Source organism: Squalius cephalus, assembly GCF_949319135.1.
Source record: "Squalius cephalus genome assembly, chromosome: 1".
Lineage (NCBI taxonomy): Eukaryota > Metazoa > Chordata > Actinopteri > Cypriniformes > Leuciscidae > Squalius > Squalius cephalus.
Window position 1 is genome coordinate 57,296,849 of NC_137122.1, and position 19,621 is coordinate 57,316,469.

The following is a 19,621-nucleotide window of genomic DNA, read 5'->3' on the forward strand; positions in this document are numbered from 1 at the left end:
TTATTTATTTGAATATATTGCTTTATCTATTTTAGAGCATTTTATGGGATACCATGTAAAATATACCTATAATTTTTTCATAAACACAAACTCTCCTCCACCCAGTGCTATTCTAGAGTTACATTTTAACACACATTGTGTGTTAAAATATACACAACATGTGTCAATATACCATCAACACATGATGTGTGTTGTTTTTTAACACATCTCTTTTTAGAGTGTAGGAACGGGAACAGATACAATAGGTGCGCAATACAATAGGTGCCTACCTTCGGTGCTTGGCCCCTAATGACATTAAGTCAATGTCACAATATGATGTTGGTTCAATTGTTGTTTTTATTGAGCATTAACAAAGGTCTAACACTAATTCATGTTGATGTTTTATAGAATGTGAATTTTGTTTGAAGTCACCATTAATGGTGATTGGTGTTCACTATCAAAAGCTACCCTCGATGCTATATTCTCTATCAAAGCACTGATCGGCCTCACATCTGTGAAACCTGATGAGGAAGCTACGTTACTGTATGGAACAATTCTACAAACACAAGGAAAAGATTTTTTTTCATATAAGCACATTAGACTATAAATGAGATCAGTGAATTGGGCCACTAGATGATCATTGTGACCATTAACAAGTATTATACCATGGTCTGGGTGAATACTCGATTCTGATTGGCTGCAGGGTGTCCGTTAAAAAGTGATAATGGACACCTAGGAAAGGCGTCCCGTCAATTTGCCTGATGACAGTTCTAAATGATTGCGCTGGCTAAAACTCACTGATCAACTGCTGCGGTCGGGTCGCTGTGGCCACGTTGCTTGGCAACGCCTGTATACGGGAGATATTAAATAGTGCGCTCGACTTAATAAATAAAAACCTTCACGATTTTTACTCTAAAACACATTAATGTATTATTAATTGATTAAATATTTCTTTCTTTCGTAAGTAACCATGGTATAAGCGGGTTAATGCCCTTCGAGGTGTTCATTATCAGGTTTTAATGGACTTCGACGACGGCGAGGCGTGAACCGTCCGACGCTGTGCGTCGGACAGTTCACGCCTCGCCGTCGTCCATTAAAACCTGATAATGGACACCTCGTCGGGCATTAACCCTTACGTCACTGCCATCTGATCCTGTTTTCCTTCAGCTTTTTTGCTATAGCTAATGCTATAGCTAATGCACAACTACCACAGCAAACCAAAAAACTAATGTTCAAAAGTCAAGGGTCAAGAGCGCAACTAAAGCAAACACTGATCACCATCATGGTGAAATCAACTGAAAATAAAATGACATCAAAACTAGGGATGTCCCGATCCGATCACGTGATCGGAAATCGGGCCCGATCACGTGGTTTCAGACTCGATCGGAATCGGACGTTACCTCCTAGGGCTGGGCTAGGCATGTGCCGGTATCACATTTTCATGCTGCGATTAATTGATTGAGCTTTTATCACGGTATACGGTATTATCACGATATTGTAATTTTACAAGAGAAACAGGTAAAAAAAAAAAAAAAAAATTCAGTTTCGTCCACTTAGTAACTTTAATAACTTTTTAATTAACTAAAAGTACTTTAAACATTTAAATACAAATAAATATAAATAAAACAATACACAATATAAAAGTAAACTGAGCAATTATATCAAAGTGAATGTGCAAACTGCAAAAGAACAACATTTGTTATATGTTTTTAAATAGATTTAAGAGCAAAAAACAACTTTAAAGAATCAACAATAAACATTTTCAACCAATTCCTGGTATCTCTTCTGGGCTGCCTGGCATATTTTAGTCCTCGAGATTAAAGTGCAAAAATGTGAGCATGTTCACTTTTTCTGGTTAGAGCTTTGAACGCTGAGGTGAGAGGATATGTCCACTGGTACTAAATACCCTCTCTGAAGGAACACTTGTTGCAGGAATGCAGAGAAACTTCTCAGCCAAGGTAGCAAGATGAGGAAGTTCTTCAGCATGCAAACTCCACCACTGCAATGGATCTGCCTCTGATTTTATTAGTGGCAGAGAAAGATACAGTTTGATCTCAGCTTCAGTCTTTGACTTCATACTGCCTTCACCCTCCTGCTCCTCTGCTCTCTGCTGCCTTGTGGAGGTGATTTTGTTGAGCAGGGTGGCCAAGCTTTGCTGCTGTTTTTCAGAGGTGGGGTGGGGGTTGTGCTGCTTTGCTCTGTCTGGGCAGCTCCCTCACTCAGTGTTATCATCTCTGCCAGTTTTGAGGCTTCCTCAATACAGCAGTTGACCGTGGCATCAAGGTCATCAGAAAAGCTTCCCTTAAACCGGGGATCAACGAAGCTTGTCAAGTCCATCACCTTCTTTGCATCAACACTGTACCTGGATTCAAGATCTGATTTCATTACCCTCTTCAGGTCTATGGTGAGGGCACTGTCTTCATTTTTTACCTCAAGAATGTCTGAGATGATGTGACTTAGCACCGGCCTCAGAGCTGACAGACTTACTCTGCTCTCTGAAGCCAAAGCATCAGTAAAAGCACTGAGTGGTTGAAGGATTTGCAAGACTTGTTCAATGACTGCAATATCTGCATCCTTTGGCATCAAATGCCATGCGCCTCTCTCCGTTGCCAGTACAGCACAGACTGCCTGCTGGTGTTCAATAAACCTCTGCAGCATTTTCTGTGTCGATCCCCATCTAGTGACTACGTCATGGATGAGTGACCTCTGAAGGACATTTAAGGCCTCTTGTTTATTTCTGAGCTCTCTTCTTCTCTTCCAGCTTCTTGAAAATCCCTGCACCAAATGTCGACAGCTTCGGACAGCTGTGTCCACCCTCTGGTTTTTCAGAGCTTTAGAAATGGCCAGATTCAAGTTGTGGCCAAAACACCCAAACCACTGGCCGGGAAAGGTGGTGGTGTCACTCTCAAATGCCTTTTTCATGTTTGTAGCATTATCAGTTGTAATACTGACAAAAAACTCTTTGTTGATGCCCCACTCCTGCAACATGTTATCAAAAAATTCACTGATATTGTCAGCAGTGTGGTCTTCTGGAAAGAACTGCGTTTCCAGGCAGTTTGATTGAAGTTTCCAATCTGTGAGGTAGTGGATGGTGAAGCTGATGTATGGATGACCACTTCCTCCACTGCTGGTCCATAGGTCAGTAGTTGCTGCATACCATTTTCCCTGGGCTATATGCTTGCCAACATCCTCTTTTAGACTGTTATACATTTTGGGTAATTCTGTCTTAGAGAAAAACTTCTGTGAGGGAACTTTGTAAAGTGGAACTGTTGTCTTCATCAGTTTCAGAAATCCTGGTTTTGCTACTGTGTAAATGGGGATCATGTATTTAGCAATACAGTATGCTATGGCATGATTGATTTCCTTGGCCCGATGAGATGAAGGTCCATATGAAGCCTGACGTTGGAATGCCTCTTGAACTGTTGGCTGGACGATGGCTTCAGCTGAAGATGAACCAGCACTGCTAGATGCATGGCCACTCTGTAAAATAGGAATGAAAAATATTACTTCATACCTCTGATAATTTAAATAAAAGATGCTGTTCAGACAGAGAATACAAGCAAAGTACATTTTTTTTTTTTTTTTTTTAGATTAAAAATAACCCAAGTTCCAACTTTCAACTAAATGCATCTGTCATTTCATACTAGATTTTAGTAATAGAAAACACACGATGATGAGCTTAAGTTTTGCACTTTACTTGTACTCTCTTGTAAACATGTATAAACTAGGGCTGGGCGATTTAAATCGCGATATTGTTATGCGCATCTCGTCAGTAAAGCCGGTTCCTTGATTAGTAGTAAATCGCCATCACCTGCTTTCAGATGGAGCGGCATTTACTACAAAGAGCCGTAGTTAACTGACAAGCTGAGCCATATCGCATTAATTAGTTAGTGAATCTGCATAAATGCCCAGAATTTCTGATATAATATAAGGGATTTCTTAAAAGTTGTTTAAAAAAAAACAAAAAAATTTCATTCTTTTAGGCACACACAGATGTCAAGATTCAGTCTATGCATCTCAACAATGGTGAGGAGCAGAATATTCAATTAGGAAAAGTAAATTACATAGACAATTCAGATCATAATTTATTCATACCGCAATGCATGATGGGAGCCATTAATGAGTTGTGATTGGTGGCAGCCACTGCAACATGCTTTATTATTGTCACCATTGTTGAGATTCACAGGCTGATTATTGATGTCTGTGTTTTAAATGAATTTATCAGAATGTGTTTTGATCAGAACAATGTTTATTAAATATTTTGAATAAGTAAATTACTGATAATCATAGGCTGAAGAATCACTAAACTGCTGCTAACAAGTTAAACCAAACTATCTCAATAAGTTTCCTTTTTCAGAACACAGCATGATTATGTCAAAACATAACCAACACTATAACATAACATTTTACTTTGTTCATTTAACTGTTATAAATCAATAACAGCAGACAAACAACAGTATATATTAAAGTAAACATATAATGGTCTAGAGCCCAACTAAAGCAAACACCCATCACCTTAATGGTAACTTACAATTTGTGATTTTCTTCTTCAGTGATTCTGCTTGTTAACATCAGGTGTCTTCAATAATGCTCAATCATCACTAAATTAATCACTTAATTATCTCCTCAGCCCTAAATGCCGCTTCATCTGAAAGCAGGTGATGGTGATTTATCAAAGAACCGGCTTTACTGACGAGATGCGCATAACAATAGCCGCTTTCCGACCAAGTAGTTACAGGAACTTAGTTCTAGGAACTGTCCACTTCTAAACAGTTCTAAGAACTACTCTCCCCCAAACTCGGTTTTGCTGTTTGCGTTCGCACTGGCCAAGTGGCCATAGGAACTGGTAGGATGGGTAAGGGAGTGACGCAAGCACGGTGACTTTTATTTTGACGGCGCGACGGACCTTTATTTTGACGCCGCTGAGAACGCCAGAGCAAACAATGCTCGCATTCTCTGTGTTTATTAGTTAGCGATCTGTCTAACAGTACTGTTTAACATGTTATTAGATAGAACTCTTATAGAAAGTAGACAGTATATGAAAAAAAGGTTATTAGCCTAATGTTATGCTGTGTGGTTGATGTCCAGTGTTGCTAGCTGGGCAGATAAACATAATCATGTTTGACTTGGTCCCCTCAAAGTTGCGTTGGATTTTCTCTTCAGCATAAAGGTTTAGATGCCCATCTATCACTGTTTTCCATGTTTGTATCTAGTTTCCGGAGTAAATATATAGGCTATAATCTGTGTGTTTACATTCTAGCTGTTTTAAAAATGGCGGGTGCTGGTGTTCCGCGTGCATTCGGTCAATCAGCGTACACTAATGTCACGGGTAGTTCCTATAGTACTGATTTAGACCCTACTCTGAAGTAGGACCTAAATTAGTTCCTCCAAATGGAGTTCCTAGAACTAAAATCGTTCCTAGTTCCTACGGTGCGAACACGCCGACATCCGGGTACTTTAGCCAATAGTTCTAGGAACTGTGAAAAGGTTCCCCCGGTCGGAAAGCGGCTAATATCACGATTTAAATCGCCCAGCCCTAGTATAAACATCAAGTTTACTCGCACTGTGTGAAAATGTATGATTGTGTTGCGTTCCTTTTTTAACTTAAAATCAAATTATTCTGCCTAACTTCCATTATTAATTACAGAACTTACTTTTAGCTGAGTATTGTATTTTGTTGTTAAAATACGAGACGCAAACTTAAGTGTAGCAAGTGGAGTTCATGCTAACTCTTAAACTAACGTTACGTGGAAGCAAGCTACATGCAGCAAATGGAAAAAAGTTAACGTAATTTTGCCATCCTGTCTTTCAAATAGTTGTTTTATGTGGTATTCAGCATGAGAAATTAAGTGTCTTACCTTTATCTCCCTGAATTGCATTGGATGGTTGTCGCGAATATGAGCAAACATGTTAGACGTGTTCCCGTGTTTAGCAGCCACTTTCCGTCCACATGTTTTACACAAAGGGAAACCGTCTTCGATCAGCAATCCCTCTGCATTTTTTTGGAACCCAAAATATTTCCAAACATCTGACTTTACCCTTTTTGAAGTGGGATAAATTGTCGGCAGCGTTCCTCCTTCCGCCATGCTTCTTCTTCGTGTGAGGATTAGAGCGCGGTGGCAGCGGCGGCACGCACTGCGTGCACACAGTGCTTCTGCATGTGGGGATTGTTTACATCAGAGTGCGCACGCGTGTTCTGCGCAGCATATACGCAGTGTTTCTTCAAGCGGTTGATGGAAAATAAGCTAATGCGCGTTCTAAAAATATAAATTCGGATCTATTATTTTTCACGGTATTTTGAAGTGCCCGCGATAACAATATTGTGCATATTCATTACCGCGATTTATCGCATTACCGAATACCGGCACAAGCCTAGGCTGGGCGATATATATCGCGATATTGTTATGCGCATCTCGTCAGTAAAGCCGGTTCCTTGATTAGTAGTAAATCGCCATCACCTGCTTTCAGATGGAGCGGCATTTACTACAAAGAGCCGTAGTTAACTGACAAGCTGAGCCATATCGCATTAATATCGCAGACGTTTCACCAGCCATAATTAATGTGATATGGCTCAGCTTGTCAGTTAACTACGGCTCTTTGTACACAGCAAAAACTCCAGTGTTAAATTAACACTCCTGGGAGTGTGTATGAGTCCACACTCAAGAGTGTTGAAGTTAATGAGATAATTAAGTGATTAATTTAGTGATGATTGACTATTATTGAAGACACCTGATGTTAACAAGCAGAATCACTGAAGGAGAAAATCACAAATTGTAAGTTACCGTTATGACGATCAATGGTTGCTTTAGTTGGACTCTTGACCCATATATTATTAACTTTAGATTTTGTCTGTCTGTTGTTTCTGAATTATAATCACCAGTTGAACAAAGAAAAAAGTGATCTGATGGTGTTGGTTATGTTATGAAAAACATCATTTGAACTTGATCACTGAACTCATTAAAATCCTTCTTTCTGACTTCAATTTATATTGTTGGTTAGTGAATCTGCATAAATGCCCAGAATTTTTGATATAATATAAAGGATTTCTTAAAAGTTGTTTAAAAAAAATAAAAAAGTCATTCTTTTAGGCACACACAGATGTCAAGATTCAGTCTATGCATCTCAACAATAGTGACGAGCAGAATATTCAATCAGGAAAAGTAAATTACATAGACAATTCAGATCATAATTTATTCATACCGCAATGCATGATGGGAGCCATTAATGAGTTGTGATTGGTGGCAGCCACTGCAACATGCTTTATTATTGTCACCATTGTTGAGATTCACAGGCTGATTATTGATGTCTGTGTTTTAAATGAATTTATCTGAATGTGTTTTGATCAGAACAATGTTTATTAAATATTTTGAATTATAAGTAAAGTACTGATAATCATAGGCTGAAGAATCACTAAACTGCTGCTAACAAGTTAAACCAAACTATCTCAATAAGTTTCCTTTTTCAGATCACAGCATGATTATGTCAAAACATAGCCAACACTATAAAATAACATTTTACTTTGTTCAGTTAACTGTTATAAATCAATAACAGCAGACAAACAACAGTAAATATTAAAGTAAACATGTAATGGTCTAGATAGAGCCCAACTAAAGCAAACACCCATCACCTTAATGGTAACTTACAATTTGTGATTTTCTCCTTCAGTGATTCTGCTTGTTAACATCAGGTGTCTTCAATAATGCTCAATCATCACTAAATTAATCACTTAATTATCTCCTCAGCCCTAAATGCCGCTTCATCTGAAATTAGGTGAAGGCGATTTACTACTAATCAAGGAACCGGCTTTACTGACGAGATGCACATAACAATCTCACGATATATATCGCCCAGCCCTATTACCTCCCGATCAGGACTCGGATATATATATGTATATATATTCTCATTATTTTTTAACACATCTATAGTTATACGGTGACACAGAGTTACGCCAGTTTCACACTGCATGCGTTAGCAGAGCGTAAGCAGCGCAGGAGCAGTGCGTATAGTGAGCAGGAGCAGGACACACGCGTTTTGCTTTCAGGCTGGCAGCGTTTGTCATGCGCGGCTGAACCGCGGGTTGTGTACAGACAGAGTACTCTACACTCTCAGAAAATAAAGAACATAATTGTACCTTTAGGGGTACAATGGCTTGTCACTGGGGCTGTACCCTCAAGGGTACAATATTGTACCTTAACCTTTAAAAGAAACGGTACATATATGTAACTTTTAATGCTTTTTGATCCTCAAAAAGTTACATATATGTACCTTGAGGTCCAACAGCAAAAACTCCAGTGTTAATTGAACTCTCCTGGGAGTTTATATGACTCCAGACTCAAGAGTGTTAAAGTTAATGATCTAATTAAGTGATTCATTGAGTGATGATTGACCATTATTGAAGACACCTGATGTTAACAAGCAGAATCACGGAAGGAGAAAATTGAATTTTTTAAGACACCGTTATGGAGATCAGTGTTTGCTTTAGTTGGGCTCTTGACTCTTAAATCATTAACTTTAGAATTTGTTTGTCTGTTGTATCTGAGTTATAACTGCCAGATAAACAAAGAGAAAAGTTGATCAGGTGGTGTTGGTTATGTTTTGACATAATCATAATTTAACCTGAATCACTGAGCTCATTTAGAATCTAATCTCAGGCTTAAATGTATATTGTTGATTACAGCATCACTGTGATTCTACAGCAAAAGATTTTCAGCATTTTCAATATAATCCAAACATTCTTAAAAGTTGTTCTGATCAAAAGACATTGAAAATTACTTTACGAAGAAACACTGACATCAATAATCAGCCTGTGAATCTCAACAACGGTGACAATAAAGCATATTGCAGTGCATCCTGGGTGCCACCAATCAAAACTCATTCATGGCTCCCATCATGCATTGCGGTATGAATAAATTATGATCTGAATTGTCTTACTAATTTCCTTTCCCTAATTGAACATTCTGTTCCCTTTCGTTGTCACTCCGAGTTACGTCGGATGACGACGAATGGGGTTTCGCTTAGAAATCCTATCATCTTCGAGTATATAAAACGAGCCAATGGCAAAGAAATGCCATGGGTCTGCGGAATTTGCATAGCGTAACTCCGCCCCACGCAGGGGGTATATAAGGAAGTGCGCGAGCAACATGCAGTTTATGTTTTCGCTTCGGAGACAAGTTGATGTACTTCACTCCACAGCCAATACTGAGATTCATCTCTTCATTTCTCTTCGAGACGAGCCTCTCTCCAAGTGTTGGTGTGACAGCGAGTGCACATTCCCTGCTTATCTGTGCAGTGATTTGCCAGTGTTTGTGTGTTCTCTCCCTGGTCGCTTCAGCATTTGTGGAGAAATCTCCTTTCTAAAAGAGCTTGCACGCGGCACGTCTTTTTAAAGATGCCTCGCCCGTGCACTTCTGGTTGCGGTCTATTTGTTTCTGACTCTGATGGGCACAATCGCTGTCTTGTGTGTCTGGGCTTAGAGCACGCTAAGGCAGCGTTTGTGGATGAGTCATGTTCCCATTGCGGGAACATGCCCATCGCACGGTTACGGTCGAGACTCAATGACCTTCATGGAAGAGTCCCCTCATCCGCACCCCGATCTACGGGCTCCGCAAGAGCTAGTACTTCGGCTGGCGGTCAGGGTGACCTGAGGATTACGGTGTGGGACAAAGTGCCGACTATTCCACGCTCCACACCGTCCTCTAGTGCCGTGCAACCCGCGAGTGGTTCAAATGAGCCCGCAGTACAGTCCTCTGACTTGCCGCGGGTCTCATTTGGCGCTCCAGAGGAAGATTCAATGTTGATCGCTGCATCACAGGGTGGGCAAGAGTCCTTGGGAAGTGAGGATTCGGCTGTGCTGCCACCTTCGGGTGTGCCAGCATTGCCCGAGTCTGATCCCGAGATGACTGCCATGCTTTCCCGGGCAGCCGCGGCCATTGGGCTTGAGTGGTCCCCGCCACCTGGTCCGGTGCGCTCGCGGCTGGATGATTGGTTTTTGGGTGCCGCCGCTGATCCTCGTCAGCGCGCGTCCCCAATGCCTTTCTTTGCTTTCGATGTGCAGGAGGAGGTCACGAGGTCCTGGAAGGCACCATTGTCTTCTCGTGATCGCTCGGCGACCTCCTCCGCCCTGCCTCCTCTCGATCAGGTGGCCGCCAAAGGGTACACTGGGGTTCCCCAGGTTGAACGCTCTGTTTCGATGCAACTGTGTCCTCAGAGTGCTTCATCCCGTGGCGACCCAAAGCACCCCTCCAAAGCCTGTAGGTTCTCTTCCACCCTTGTGGCGAAGGCCTATAGAGCTGCGGGGCTGGCAGCCTCCTCACTGCATGCCATGGCGACACTCCAGGTCTACCAGGCATGACATGCACGAGGGGAGGACTGACCCAGGGCTCTTTGATGAGCTGCGTGCCGCCACCAACCTTGCTCTCCGAGCGACGAAGGTGACCGCACGCTCCCTGGGTCAGGTGATGTCCACTTGTGTGGTCCAGGAGAGACATCTGTGGCTCAACCTGGCTAATATGCGTGAGGCCGAGCGGACCCGGTTCCTCAACACTCCCATATCCCAGGCTGGCCTCTTCGGCGGGGCGGTTGAGGACTTTGCCCAGCAGTTCTCGACCGCCCAGAAGCAGACTGAGGCTCTCAGACGCGTCCTGCCCCGACGGCCAGCTGCTGCCTCCACCCAGCCGTCGGCACAGGTGCCTCAGTCTGCTCGCCGCCAAGGGCGCCCTTCTAAGGCTCCCGCCCCTCCCGCACGGCCCCAGCAGCAGCCTCCATCCGGGTCGCGTCGTGAAGGACGCCGTAGGAAGGCGCCACAGCCCTCTCCCGCCCCGTGCCCCGCTAAACGCCAGGCCAAGCGGCGCTCCTGAGACGGGCTGCTCAGAGATGGCGCAGAGTTCTTTTCAGGAGCCGGTAGCAGGGCCGCTCCTTCCCCCGGTGGAGGGCCGGGGGAGAATCCTTGGTTTTCCCCACCCCGCTGCTCGTCCCACGACGGGCAGCACCCTAATGTGGTTAAAGAAAGAACTCACTTCCCCATCTCTGAGCACACAGAGTGTCCGGATGACAGTGCGCGCCGCTCACGAGCCTCGCCACTCTCGTCCCCCTCTGTCGCCAGTCCCCTGCCAGAGCACGCCCCAGCTGGTCCTCCCCTGGCCTCCTCTGGCAGGACGCGGCTAATGACCGTGTCCCCGCACCGGGCCGCTATGCCACCCACGCCTGGGCCGGTCATTCCGCCTCGCTGCACCACCAAGGGTACGTCTGTGGTCCGTATGACCCCGCTGGTACAGTTCCTGGAAGCCTGGTTAGAGCTTCCCAGGCTGTCCCGCTGGGTCGCGAGGACCATCAGGCTCGGCTACGCGATTCAGTTCGCGCGGTCTCCTCCCCGCTTCAGGGGAGTCCGCTTCACTATGGTCGGTGGCAATGCCCCGGTTATGAGAGCGGAGGTCGCTACCTTACTGGCGAAAGGTGCGATCGAGACTGTCCCTCCAGCCGAAATGAGGTCCGGCTTCTACAGCCCCTACTTCATTGTACCGAAGAAATCCAGTGGGTTACGACCAATCCTCGACTTGCGCGTCTTGAACCGCTCCCTTCACAGGATGCCGTTCAAGATGCTCACGGCCAAACGCATTTTCGAGTGCATACGGCCGCAGGATTGGTTTGCAGCGATCGACCTGAAGGACGCCTACTTCCATGTCTCCATTCTTCCTCGACACAGACCGTTTCTACGGTTTTCTTTCGAGGGGCAGGCATACCAGTACGCGGTTCTCCCTTTCGGGCTAGCCCTGTCTCCTCGCGTCTTCACGAAGGTCGTCGAGGCAGCCCTGGTTCCCCTTCGGGAACACGGGGTTCGCATCCTGAACTATCTCGACGACTGGCTGATCCTAGCTCACTCTCGAGACCAGGTTTGCGAACACAGGGACCTAGTGCTCCGGCACCTAGCTTGTCTGGGCCTTCGGGTCAACTGGGAGAAGAGCAAACTCTGCCCAGTGCAGAGGATCTCTTTTCTCGGTATGGAAATCGACTCGGTCGCCATGTGCGCGCAGCTTACGAGCGAGCGCGCGCAGTCACTGCTTACTTGCCTTCATCAGTTCGAAGGCAAGAGTGTGGTTCCACTGAAACTGTTTCAGAGGCTCCTGGGGCATATGGCATCCGCAGCCGCAGTCACGCCGCTCGGGTTGCTTCATATTAGACCACTTCAGCTTTGGCTTTGCGATCGAGTCCAGAGGTGGGCATGGCATCACGGCACGTTCCGAGTCCCAGTGACTCCGGCCTGCCGTCAGACCTTCACCCCGTGGTCGAACCTCAGTTTTCTTCGGGCCGGAGTGCCCTTGGAACGAGTGTCCAGGCATGTTGTTGTATCAACAGATGCCTCCACCATGGGTTGGGGCGCCATGTGCAATGGACATGCTGCCGCGGGCTCCTGGACAGGACCCCAGCGCCTTTGGCATGTCAATTGCCTCGAGTTGTTGGCGGTACGTCTTGCCCTGCAGCGCTTCCATGCGTTGCTCAGGGGTCAACACGTACTAGTCCGATCGGACAATACCGCGACTGTAGCGTACATCAACCGTCAAGGTGGTCTGCGCTCCCGCCGTATGTCACAACTCGCCCGCCACCTCCTCATATGGAGTCAGAAGCATCTGAGGTCGCTTCGTGCCATTTATATCCCGGGAGACCTGAACCAGGCAGCCGACGAGCTGTCTCGGCTTCGGCCTCTCGCTGGAGATTGGCGACTCCATCCCCAGACGGTTCAGCTGATTTGGGATCAGTTCGGGGACGCACAGGTAGACCTGTTTGCCTCCCACGACTCGTCCCATTGCGCCCTGTTTTATTCCCTGACCGAGGGCACGCTCGGCACGGATGCACTGGCGCACAGCTGGCCGCGGGGCCTCCGCAAGTATGCGTTTCCCCCAGTGAGCATAGAGCATTGTCCACGAGACATGCCTATGTGTTGAAGTGGAACCTCTTCGTCAACTGGTGTTCTTCTAAAAATCTAGAACCCACGAAATGCCCCATCAGTGTCGTGCTTTCCTTCCTGCAAGAAGGGTTGGAGCGAAGGCTGTCTTCCTCCATCCTGAAAGTGTATGTTGCCGCCATTGCCGCACATCACGATGCAGTTGATGGTAAGTCCTTAGGAAAGCACGACCTGATCGTCAGGTTCCTGAGGGGAGCCAGGAGACTGAATCCTCCTCGTCCTCCCCTCGTACCCTCTTGGGACCTCTCAGTGGTTTTAACTGCCCTGCAGAGTGCTCCCTTTGAGCCTCTGCAATCAGTGGAGCTTAAGTTCCTGTCAATGAAGACAGCGCTCCTGGTTGCATTGGCCTCCATCAAGAGGGTAGGGGACCAGCAGGCATTTTCGGTTGACGAAGCGTGCCTGGAATTCGGGCCGGCTAACTCTCACGTAATCCTGAGACCCCGGCCTGGATATGTGCCCAAGGTTCCCACCACACCCTTTCGAGACCAGGTGGTGAACCTGCAAGCGCTGCCTTTGGAGGAGGCAGACCCAGCCTTGGCACTGCTCTGTCCAGTACGCGCACTCCGTGCTTACGTTGACAGGACGCAGTGTTTCAGGACCTCAGACCAGCTCTTTGTCTGTCATGGTGGGAAGCTGAAGGGAAAGGCTCTCTCCAAGCAAAGGTTGTCTCACTGGATAGTGGATGCCATTGCTTTGGCATACCAGCAGCAAGGTCAACCATGCCCCCTTGGTGTGACGGCCCACTCCACCCGGAGTGTGGCATCCTCTTGGGCTCTAGCGCATGGCGCCTCGCTAACAGACATCTGCAGAGCTGCAGGCTGGGCGACACCTAATACATTCGCGAGATTCTACAATCTCCGAGTGGAGCCAGTTTCTTCTCATGTACTCGCTTCAACTAGCCGGTTGAAGAGATTCTGCTCAGGTGTCTTCGCTTGCTCGCCATTCCTCTCCATGGACGGGATACGTGCGATATTCTCCTCAGGTGAGCCTAATAAGCCCTGAGTCTCCTCCAGCACTGACGACGTCAACGCCCGAGTTATGCCACCGGCTGGCTAGGTGCCTCCATGTGCATGGTTCCCCTCCGGGTGACCCCCACATATGTATTCCACTATAAGCCTCTTGAGCATGTGTCTTTCCCTTGGCAAGCCACCTTGCCACCCCTGGGGTTGAAATATTCCACCTGCGGCTGGACACCCCAGTGTTATTCCGTATGCAGCCCTTCGGGGTCATATGTGTATTCTAAGTCCCCCCCTTCGGGTTGGGCATGATTGCATATTTCCACTGGATATGCTTCCCAGTGTACCTTGATATTCCTGTGTTAAGTAGGACTCCTTCGTCCGTGCTAGTCTAATAAGAAGCACGACAGGGAGCTCAGACTTACGCAGGGCACTGGAAGACAGTCGAGAGGTGGTGTGATTACACTGGGAACCCCATTCGTCGTCATCCGACGTAACTCGGAATGACAACGAAAAGGAACGTCTCGGTTACGGATGTTCCCTGAGTAGGGAACGGAGACGTTACGTCTCCCTGCCACTTCCGCTGTACCGCTGGAACGCCTGAGTTCAGTCTCGGCTCCTCAGCGAAGACATAAACTGCATGTTGCTCGCGCACTTCCTTATATACCCCCTGCGTATGGTGGAGTTACGCTATGCAAATTCCGCAGACCCATGGCATTTCTTTGCCATTGGCTCGTTTTATATACTCGAAGATGATAGGATTTCTAAGCGAAACCCCATTCGTCGTCATCCGACATAACGTCTCCGTTCCCTACTCAGGGAACGAGGGTTACATACGTAACCGAGACGTTTGTCACCATTGTTGAGATTCATACACTGATTCTTGATGTCTGTGTGTACCTAAAAGAAATATTTGTTTTATCAGATCAACTTTTAAGAAATCCTTTAGATTATTTAAAAAATTCTGGATCTTATGCTGTGGAATCACAGTGATGCTGTAATCAACAATATACATTTAAGTCAGAGATTAGACTTTAAATGAGTTCAGGTCAAATTATGATTAAGTCAAAACATCCAAACCAACACCACCTGATCAACTTATCTCTTTGTTCATCTAGCCATTATAACTCAGATACAACAGCCAAACAAAAGCTAATGTTAACAGTTTAAGGGTCAAAAGACCCAACTAAAGCAAACACTGATCACCATAATGGTGTCTTAAAAATATATTTTCTCCTTCAGTGATTCTGCTTGTTAACATCAGGTGTCTTCAATATTGCTCAATCATCACTCAATGAATCACTTAATTAGCTCATTAACTTTAGCACTCTTGATTGTTAATTTAACACTCATATTTTAACACTTTAACACTCTTGAGTCTGGAGCCAAATAAACTCCCAGGAAAGTTCATTTAACACTGGAGTTTTTGCTGTGTTATAATGATTTATTTTCAGTAAATTGACTTACAAAACTTTTATTTCCTTTATTTCAAGGCTACTCTAATATAGTGATAAGTTAAAATCTACCTTAAATGATTAAGGTATCATTAAAACCTTTAAAAAAAAAACTTTTTTTTTTTACAAAAAATAAAATAAAATTACTTAGCAGAGGCTGTCTTTTGATATTGTACCTTAACCTTTAAAAGAAACGGTATATATTTGTACCTTTTAATGCTTGGGGACATATATGTACCTTTTTGACCCTCAGAATGGACTCCTTCTGTACCCCTATTTCTGAGAGTGTACCGCACGCTCACCATGTTCTATCTCCACATTCTGACTCAATTTGACATACTCAAGCCATTGGATAGATACGTTTGAAAATGTCTTGTGTTGATTAATATGACTGTGTGTTAGAGCCAACGTGTCGCGGAGAGAAAATTTATTTTGAAAGTTTTCATACACACACCTGGTAATGTGATTGATTTGAATGGGTCGATGTTTGTGAAATTTATAAATTCGACTCTGTATCTCATACATGCCTCCCGTAGAATAATTACGTCATTCCTACAGTAAAAAGCGAGTTCCTTTTTGAAGTCAAAGATGCCACCCAATACATCTGTATACCACGTGTCAAATCTGACACGCTCGGCCCCTTCTCATGTGCATCTAAGTTAACCCCCTGGGGTCGACGGTATCGCCGGCGATACCAGCTCGCTTTTTTTCAGTTCAGTTCAAAAGAAATTAATTTTGCTCTGTGGACTTTGATATTACAAGCAAGTTTCATACATCAATCAATTCTGTTAAATGTGTATTATTTTTGTGTATACTCACAATAAAAACAAAGTGTTGTGCTTTTTGCCAAATAAAGAAAAATAAACGTGATGCGAGTTCTGCCTTCTCTCTGTCAGTGAAGACCATTCTGAAACGCGTCCGAAAATGAACTGTAACTCAGCGAATACTCAGTCAAACAGGTATACAGACACACAGGCATGAAGCTTGAATTATCTTATTTTAAATGAGGTAATTTATATAAAAAACAAATATTCTCATCTTGTGAAATCTGTATTAAAAGAGAGCGATTCCAGTCGAGCTCATTAGAGCTAATTCAAATGTAATGTGACTCCGCCCACGGAGAGCGCGTGCTATTCAAACTCAAATTACTGAGGCAATCCAAGCAAACCTGTGAACACCCCCATATCAGCTCGAGAAAACACAAGTTTAATCGTAACCTACGTGTTTACACCATCTGGCAGCGCTGTGAGTAATAATAATAATGGAAAATCTACCTCAGAGTGCAGGAGAGAGGATCCGAATATGAAGTAAGTTTTTTTTTCCTTCTCAAGTTAATCGCGTTTCTGTGAATGAATGAACGGCAGCCGCAGAGATGCGCGCTGTTTATCACAGCTCGCAAAAAGACAGTTTAAATTTAAATTGCGTCTCTGTGTGAATGAATGATGATGTTTTAGCAAACTGTATTGCTATACTGAGTTGAGTAAAAATCGACAGAAATATGTTGAAATAAAATGTAGGCTATTTGTATAAGCAACGTATTAAACTGAAAATTAACATTTATATGCCCTAATATTTCATAAAAACAACGTTACAGTCAGGCGTTTCTGTTTGTGCATGAATGTTTCGGTTTTAGCAAACTGTATTGCTATACTGAGTAAAAATCGACTGAAATATGTTGAAATAAAATGTATTTGTATAAGCAACGTATTAAACTGCAAATTAACATTTATATTTCTTATAATAAAAATGAAAGACCTATGTTACAGACATATGAAAGACAACATTTCGTTGATTAGTTTTGGATAGATTATACATTTTTACTGTAAAATATCTGCCACCTCAAATAAGCTTTTGTTTGCCAATATTTGCTCATGTTAAATATAGTATGTTTTGTCAAAAATAAAGTAATCAAATAATCAATCAAATCCTTAACTTTGAAATATGCATGATAAAATGTATACTTTAGTTTTTACAAAGAAAGATTACACTTGAATTGTTGTTGTAATTGTAACCTTTTTAATAAAAAAATATATATTTACAAGGTAGATGTAAACAAACTATTAAAAGGTAAATATAAGCCTTTTCTTTAAATATTTTTTATTGTGTTTTATTAGTGACAAATTTGGGGAGAGGATAAATATTCCAAAACTGAAAATACAGTATGAGAATTAACTGCACAATTACTAGACATGTTTTCCTTGGATATTATAGGCCAATTTGCAAGCACAATTTGTGGAAAAATAAAAAAGAATTGAGATGCTTCCAACTGTTGCTCTTGCATTCTTGTGGCTCAGTGACTCACCTGAATGAATGGCTCATTAAGTATGCGGGCCCCATTGTCTCCTAAGGTGTGAACCACTAAATATGCATGATCGTTGCTGCCCACTCCGCATATTGCCTTTCCAAACAGAAAGTGCTTTGCAAAATTCAAATCAATGTATTGTGTTATGTGAATGATAAGGCAGGGTGATTTTCACATCATTTTGAAGAAAAAACACTAGGTGATGACATCCATTAGACAAAAGTCTTATTGGCACATATTTAGAATGTGTTTTATGGCCTTTTTTCAGAAACTTTAGTTTTTAGTTTTTTCAATAACCATGCATAAACATTATTCTCTCAAAAATGCAGACATGTACATTATTGTTGCTCACATATTATGGTAGCCCTGTTTGTGCTAAATAGTGTGTAATTTTTTTTTTGCCATTAATATGTTTATAAGCAACTGAAAAAAGCACAAATGTCAGGGCATGTCAGAACATCTCAAGGACCCCCAAAAAACCTTAGACCCCAGAGGGTTAAGGGCTGCGGGTATTTTTGCAAGTTTAAAGGGGATAAATTGCCACGAATCAATGAACCGTTGCTTAAACACACTATCATACATGTGTAGAATTCTACAACCCTGCATAATAATTTTTGGAGTTAAACCCTCCTCAACAAGATAATTAATAACTAAATAGTTATCAAACCCTGACGAGTTATGCCCGATAAATGTGTATCCTCTATATTTTGGGCGTCTGAAGTGTTTAATCAGACGTGACACACAGTCTATCCCTCCGGCTTCAAACGTCTCTCCTCCATGAGTGATGGAGCAAACATAATTCGCTATATGTCTTCCATCTTGAACGAATGTTTCAAAATCATAATAAATGTATTTCTCGTCATTTGGTTCAGGTTTTAGAGGCTGAATGTAACATTCATGATCACCTTCACTTGCCAAAATCTCGCCACAATGTACACAATACTCTGGAGAGCATTTGTGAGGTTTTAGTTTTTCACCATCAGGTGACGTTCTATAAACGGCATGGCATTTTGAGCAAAATCGCACAGATTTACACTGAGATCTTTCGCCGGGGGTTTGTGATTTTTTATGTGATTCGTAACAGAAGTTGTTTTTACAGAATCTCAGACATTCTGCACACTGTCTTGTTCTGCTCATATACGAGCGACATTCGGATGTCATGCATATTTTGCAAACAAACTGACATTCGTGTGTTTTTCTGTCTTTATACCCCCTAAAGCAATGGTCACACACGTACGAAGTTCCTATAAACCCAGTTAAATTTTTTATTAGATGAAAATGCCCATCGTGCAGAAATAGATGGACTGTCTTTGGGTGTAATTCATCTGTGTTTTTGTATACCACCAGCTTCCCACAACAGTCCCTAAAAACAACTGCAATTTTTATGCCTAATTTATTTTCGAAAACAGACAAATTGTGGAGACCTATCTCCTCGTCTGTCTTAAAACCGCATCCTGTGTGAATCTTCATCGCAGGTGTGTGTAACTCTTGATCTGTCAATTTTGGATTGAGGAAATATGCTAGACAGTAACTCAAACACATTTCATTATCGATATTAATTGGGCTAAATAAATGTATTTCATTCCGACTGATACTCTCGCTGATAGCTACATCACTAATCTTCCTTTGCCCGCCCCCCGTTTTATCTCGCACAATTGACCTTTTGCCGGCCCCTCCCCCAAAACGGCCATTGTCCAATCACACATCATAGCAACCGTTACTATGTGAGCAGGTCCGACAAACATTGACTCCAAGCAAGATGGTGAAGCGTGCGCCCACGGCGTTTGTAAATACGTCTGCTGGCTGTGGTATCGATGGCTACTTAAAGGTTTTTTTGTTTGTTTTTCTGATCTGAAAAACTATCCTATCTGTAACTCAATAAACATAATATTGTCTGAACCGCGAGTGTTATGATCCGTTGCCCCACTAATAAATATTATGGTCTCAACCGCTATTTTTGTGATCCGTTGCC

The 19,621-nt window shown here is 43.4% G+C and overlaps 2 protein-coding genes across 2 annotated transcripts in view; one reads left to right on the forward strand and one right to left on the reverse strand.

The window, feature by feature from the left end:
• The window catches only part of LOC307171758 (5-hydroxytryptamine receptor 3A-like), a gene marked incomplete at its 3' end in the record, with an annotated part of 430,256 nt that overhangs the window by 180,637 nt on the left and 229,998 nt on the right, over positions 1-19,621 (reverse strand). The window lies entirely within an intron of this gene.
• Positions 1-19,621, forward strand: part of LOC307160361 (5-hydroxytryptamine receptor 3A-like) — a 106,207-nt gene that overhangs the window by 16,295 nt on the left and 70,291 nt on the right. The gene's annotated exons all lie outside the window — the stretch shown is intronic.